The sequence below is a fragment of the Bidens hawaiensis genome, unplaced genomic scaffold (genome assembly GCF_021521415.1).
Source record: "Bidens hawaiensis isolate Kalapana, Puna unplaced genomic scaffold, B.hawaiensis_p1.1 tig00030502_1, whole genome shotgun sequence".
In the NCBI taxonomy this organism is placed as follows: domain Eukaryota; kingdom Viridiplantae; phylum Streptophyta; class Magnoliopsida; order Asterales; family Asteraceae; genus Bidens; species Bidens hawaiensis.
This window is the reverse complement of record NW_027495081.1, coordinates 125,331-132,181: the sequence shown is the minus strand read 5'-3', so window position 1 is coordinate 132,181 and position 6,851 is coordinate 125,331. Positions and strand designations below refer to the sequence as shown.

At 36.0% G+C, this 6,851-nt stretch overlaps 1 pseudogene across 1 annotated transcript; it reads right to left on the bottom strand.

The window, feature by feature from the left end:
• Positions 1-557: 557 nt before the first annotated feature.
• On the bottom strand, positions 558-5,729 carry LOC143580488 (CST complex subunit CTC1-like; annotated as a pseudogene). The gene is made up of 14 exons (XR_013143666.1): positions 4,654-5,729; positions 4,451-4,569; positions 4,286-4,360; positions 4,122-4,200; positions 3,971-4,033; positions 3,633-3,884; positions 3,456-3,560; positions 3,191-3,374; positions 2,675-2,769; positions 2,317-2,589; positions 1,787-2,230; positions 1,260-1,704; positions 846-1,174; positions 558-760 (listed from the first exon to the last, which is right to left on the bottom strand). The product of XR_013143666.1 is annotated as a CST complex subunit CTC1-like (transcript).
• Positions 5,730-6,851: the final 1,122 nt, after the last annotated feature.

Below are 6,851 nucleotides of genomic sequence, written 5' to 3'. Positions count from 1 at the left end.
GTAGATCTTTTGTACCATACCTACCAAGGTATGGATAGGACAGAAGATCTGACCAGAACAGCCCATGAGCCAATCACAGGGTGACAGCTCATCGACAACAGGGCGAGGAGGAGCACCCTCTAGTACTGTTTGTCACTATTAGCCGCTGCCTACTCACCAACCCTTACTGAGGAGCATGCGCGGCCTACAGTTGGTGGAATAGTGTTACTGTTGGCCGTAACCTATTCACCAACCAGCATGGCCTGCGTACAATCCACAGTAAGTAGGACGTGCATAATCTACAGTTGGTGGAATAGTGCAGCCGACTTTGTTACTGTTGGCCGTAACCTACCCACCAACCAGTATGGCCTGTGCATAGTCCACTGTTGGTTGAACAGGAATACTATTAAGCCGGCTGTACCTTCTAGGAAACCTACAGTTATAGGTTTGAATCCCGAACAAGCTTTTGAAAAGTGCAATTATCATGCTTTTTTCTTTCATAAGCTCTCAGATATCCAATATTTTAGCCTACAAAAAATCACCAATTTTTATATACATTGTCTATTTTTCAATTTCAAGATTTCAACCTTTTTCGAGTCGATCATTCAGATTTCAGAAGCTCTTGAAGAATGCTTCTTCCTTCACTCCGAAAATCCAAATGTGAAACTTCAGAAGCCCATATATTTACAAGTGGCAGCTTCATCATCATCATGTCTACCCTTTGTAACTCTTCCACCATCTGATTCAAACCTTCTGAATCCATCACACTACCAACCACATTCTGCAAAACAAAACTAATAATAATGTCAAACAACTACTCACTAGAAATATTATAAAAGTAACAAACTTTATCATGTCTGTCTTACCCAACTGTTACTGGAGCAAACTTGTAGTACTAGACCCTTGAGAAACTGCTCATCTGATTCTTTAATCACACTCTCCGAATCCACTGAAACCACAGCATCTAGACATGAAGAATCAGATACCGACCCATTGTTTTTAATTATAACTCCGCCACTCTGATTCAATACATCACTCAGCCGAGACATAGTGTCACCGCACGCCTCTAGTTTCTTCCTTTTTGCTTTATGTAAGCTCGTTCTAGATCGCTTATGCGGCGACCATTCACGAGAACCCAATAAAGTCAGAACCGTCTCAGTATCAGCTCAGCAACAGCATGAAGACGATCCATCATCTGTGCATATGAGCGGATTAAATAAACTTAAACTTAAACTTCCTTAAACAAATCAAATATGACCGAACTAACAAAAAACACATACCCATTATGAAACCAGCAAGTGGAAAGTCAACACGAGAGTCGCTGTTCTTTTCCATCACCAAAACATAAACTGAGACAACCTTGCAATGAGGTCGTGCCTTTTTATCTACCGAGAAACGTGCCATTTCAGAAATTAAAACCGTAGGTCCTGTTAATAACGAGGTTGTGGTCCCCTCAACTGATGTAACAGATGTAATATCGCTCTCGTTGTTACATTGGTTGTCGTCAATGATTATTGACTTGATTTCAATGAAAGATGCGGGTGTCAACTTAAGCGTACCCCCTTCACTAATATAGATGAATAAATATTTCAAATTTATAAAATGATAGAAGAAATGGTTTAAAAAATACATACGCTGTTAAAAGACACGGTGAAAGTTAGCTTTCACGCCCGGTCCGAATCCAGTTGGGTAACTATGTTCACTTAAGCAGCTGTGAATCTTCACCTGAAATGATCAAACTTTTGAGAAAATAATTTAAGAAAAAATAAAACAGAACAAAATTTAATAAATGATAATTAGCAATTACCATGTTACGGTCAACTAAAACATGTATACAGACACTAGTGGTTGTTACTCTATGACCAATACAAGGATGGGCCCGGGCCAAAGGACGGCTTTGACCAGACGTATGAACAGCCATCACACGTCCTTGCACGAATAATAAATTCCCGGTTGGCAAATTCACATTAAAGGCCCCCGATGGCGGCGATGCACTCGTCGCTTTGATTGAGTTAGTTGGCTTGATAAGATCTTGTTTCAGTTCTTCGAGTTTGACTTCTAAAAATCTTAAATGCTCAACTGATAGATGTAAGTAAATGGATCGAGCAGTGGCGGGACCCGCGTCAGCAGAGAACGAGACGTTCCAGAAATGTGACTTGGAATCCACGGATACTTTATTGAAGTCTTTTGTGGTGCACACAAGACCTTTGTGGTGATGCTTTATTAAGTAATAACCGCCAATTCTCAATGTCTGCAATAACCGTCATATTGTAAGAAATAAAATTTTCTACGTTTGACTAGTCAAAGTTGATGCCTTGATGGATATTTATGGCTAACCTCGAATTTCCAGAAGCTATCAGATTTGAACTCTAGAAGCACCTTCTTTGCAGCTCTTGTGCAATTTAACAAGTCACCTGAGTGGACCGTTGGCTTTTCACCATAAAAGTCAACAGTACATGGAAATTCATGTTGAAAGCTTAGATCACACCGTTTATCATCACGAGACGAATCAGTCATATCTACATCGTTATGAAGGACTAAATTCCAAGGAAGAATTATGACCTCAGCATAAAAACTTGAATTGTTTGAAACCGCATAATCATCCGGAAACTGAAATTAATATAGAACTCGAATTAATAAAAGAAATTACAAGAAGTATTTGTTATTGGTATGATTATAAAACATTAAAACATACCTTTTGTTGTATGGGAAATTTGTGCGAAAATAAAATTAGGTGGAATAATCCACTTTCAAACTCCTTCAAATTCTCCTCCATATCAACACTAGGATGTCACGCCCTGCTAGCGGTGCGCACATATAATGTATATATGTGTGAACCCTTGGGTGGGCAAAAGTAAAATTGCACTAATTTTGACGTTATTTTACTAATCACGTGAAAATAACGTTAAAAGTGGCGGAAGGTTAATCAGGCATCATGTGGTGGCGTTGATAGCCGAAAGACAAGGGCACATGCACCAATCAGCCGGTGTCCCGATGATTGAGTGTTATGTGTCTTATGTCCAAGGCTTGATTCAAAACTACTATCGAGCCGGGGGTCTCACCGGAAGCAGCCTCTCTATCCCTATGGGATAGAGGTAAGGCTGTCTACATCTTACCCTCCTCAGACCCTACCATAGCATTGCTATTGGTGGGATATACTTAGTACGATGATGATGATGATGATGATGATGATGATGATCAACACTAGGATGTAAAATACGATTTCTTGATTTTGCATCTTTCATATAGCAATGAATATAAATATTAATCTTTTTTCTCTCAGATAAACGAAAATGATTGAAAATATTTCCACACGTAAAAGGCTCGTGATCGAGTAATTCCAAATGTTTCAAATCTCGAGAAAATCCTTCCATTACAACACTAAACTCATTTATCTGAAAGAATACATTACAACAATGCAATTAATCAACGTCTTCTAGATTAGTTGAACTAACACAATATAAGAATATAATTACCTCATATATGTCCTTAATGCTCCAAACGGATGGAAGATCAGGTATAACAACATCAATGCAGCCAGTCGCATCAACTAACTGTAATTTTCCTGAGTATTCGGAAATCTACACGCACGAAATAAAAATATCTAAATAATTCATAAAGTCATATTACAAGAGATTGAAAAACTAACTAACCTTTAAATTTCCAAGCAAAACAATGTTCATATCTTCACTTTTCAATATTTTCCTAGTCGATTGTTCATGAGACTTCCCTCCACAAACTATACTACTATATTTATGGTTCGTGTCATATAAATTTTTTATAAACAAGTCTTCACACTGACTGATGAAATTTGATATTGGCGCAACCAGTTTTGGAGCATCGTAATCAATTTCTTTCCCGCAGCCACATAAGTCATGCAAACAATATTCCGAGAGAACTCCATGCTGCAAAACCAAACATGTTTTTTAGAGTTTATACATATTAATTACAAATTTATTGTTCCCTTTGATAATATATAATAATATTATACCCGAAACTGAAAGACCGATAAAGGTAAACATGAACTGCAATATTTCTGAACTAATCCCTCCATCTGCAAAAGTTTATGAATATATGTTTCAGCTTAAAACAAAGTTTGTTAAATCATTTATAACTATTTGAAATCAAATAATATTAATTACATGTTTTGATCCTAAGATCTCTATCTCGGATAAAACTCCAGCAAACTTTTTCCTCATGGATGAAATTACAAGTAACACCCTGCGATAAAACCTTATGAACACGACATACTAAATACCAAAAATGGAGGATATATATTAATATTAAATTCACATGTTACCACTACCATAATCTAGCTGAAAATTGAAGTGATTCTATAAACTTTCTAAGAAGGCTTCGTGATTGTAAAACCTGGTAACATCTGCAGCCAAAAAAACATATATATTTTTCATAAATATATGAGATTCGTAATTACCTGTCACACAAATTAAACTAACTGAAAGTTACTAACCCACTTTCAGTTGGAGAAAAAACATTAACACGGATACTAGTCTTATAGCACGATCCAAATATTATTACTCTCGTCCATGTGAATTTGGGATCCTCTATATGGAAGTTTCTCACGGTAACCTAAAGTTATGAAACACTCGTATATTAAGAAACTATAACAACCTCAACTATGTAAAATAAGAAGTTGCATCACACTTCACATACAATCGCACCAATTCTTAAACCATGCGGCATTGAGATTTGATTATCCGTAAGCAAAACCAACACTTTCTGATCCAATTCAACAACCATCCCCTCCATGTATGTTGCAGTGATACTTCTGGTGTACACATTGGAAGTATTCGTAGTATTTATATTCCTTCCATTAATGAGGGTTTTACTCGTACACATCGGAAGATGAATAACAGCTTTTTCCGTGGTCACATACATCATCAAAGACTTCCCTTCACCAAGAAAAACCATCTTCTTCATACCCGAAACCGACACCGTCCTTCCCACCATTCTCGAAACCACAGGGTACCAAACCGACGCATCCCCGCAAAAATAAACAATCTTGGATTTCGTAAAAATATGATCTTTATCATTGATTCCTGTTAAACCTTGCGGTAATGTTATCGGGTCTTTCGAACTACACAACTCACACTCGCAAACCGTAACCTCAGCAACAAACCCAATAAGCGTTTTCGTACCCGTTTTCGTGACTGTACACGGGACGCTAGTAACCGGACTAACCGAACTTAATAACCCGAAAACTAAAGATCTAGGGGTAATGGTGTGTTGGTAAGTAGGAACTACAGAGTTTAAATAAAACCCGTTAAAATAATTGGGTTTATTATCAATTTGTTTATTGATTATATCACTCGGGTCAAATTCAAGATTCCACTTGATGATTTCCAAATACCCGCAATTGGGTTTAACGGGTATGAAATTAAAAGCAAGGATTTTGATTCTTTGGCCGATGATTTGAAGATCAAGATTTTGAATGTCGCAGCAGACGGTGGCTGTGTGATCGGTGAATTTGAGGCAAGATGAATTGGTGCAAGAGGATGAAGGTGTTGTTAGTGTTAGGGTTCCGATTAGTGGTGTGGAGTCAATGGGTTTAAGGATTTTGGGAGTGTTTGGGTTTTGTGGGTTGGAAGATGGTTGATGGGTTTGGTTATGTGGGTTTAGGTTAGGGTTAGGGTTCCGGTGGCCGGACGGGAGGGTGGATGCGGCGGAGAATGGGCGGCAACGGCGGAGTAAGTCGGAGATTGAAGTGGGTTCGTCTCCCATGGATGAAAAATGGGAGTCTAATTTAAAAATTTGTATATACGTTATTCTAAGGGTTAAAATAAATAAATTTATTCAAATGACGACATAACATTATAAGAAGTACAAAAAATGTGTTAAATTGTTTATATAAATATGTATTATACGGTATATTAAATTACATATTAAACAATATGAAAAAATATATATGTGTCGGAAATTCATAAATATTCAAATATTTCTTTTTGATTTTTGTTACAAATAATTCAACTTATTTAATATTTTTAACTCATTTGAGATAAAAGCAGTGTTTAGAAACTAGACCATATTGGTTGTCCAACCAACAAAAAAATAAAAAAACTGGTTGGCTGTTCGCAAACCAGCTTTCAACCGAAAACAACAATCGGGATAACATTAAATATTTTTAAAACTGAGTAGATGTACACAATAGTTCATGCACTCCCTAGTGATAATAATAAGTCGGATGCACTACTTTGTCTTTTATAAATGTTGGTTTCTTCTTGATTTCTCATTTGAGCAATATGAGATGAGATATAGTTTTATTTGGAACCTTTAAGTGCCAAGTGACACAAAGATGGTCAAATTAGGTGTCAAGTGACATAACTATATTTTTGTTTATTATATTAAGGATGAATTTTCATTGTTTTCTTTTTTCAGCGACACAGGAATAGGCGTTATTCGTATTAAACTATTTAAATGGAACTAAAATAAATGTATTTAGTAAATTTAAATTTTTATTTTTATTTTTATTTTTTAAATTAAATTCAAGTTAAATTAAGTAATAATGGAATATCATTTGAGATATATGGCAACGGACCTGTAGATGCATCAACCGAAACATTAAAACCAGTAGGTACAATCTTATATGTTAGTTGTAATATAATATAGATACGTATCCCCTAAATTTTAATTATAAGCAGGTAAACGAATGATGCTTTGTTGTATAACTCCTGTTAGAAACATCGTTCTCCGAATTTATAAGATGAGTTTTTGATCTTTTAGACATCGCCTATTATTTGACAAAACAAATACATTTATAAAAAGGAATCATATGAATGGTAGAAGAAGTATAAAATAGCATTAACGATGAATTTAAAGCTTAAACAACATGAAGAAAATCAAAATTGACCAAC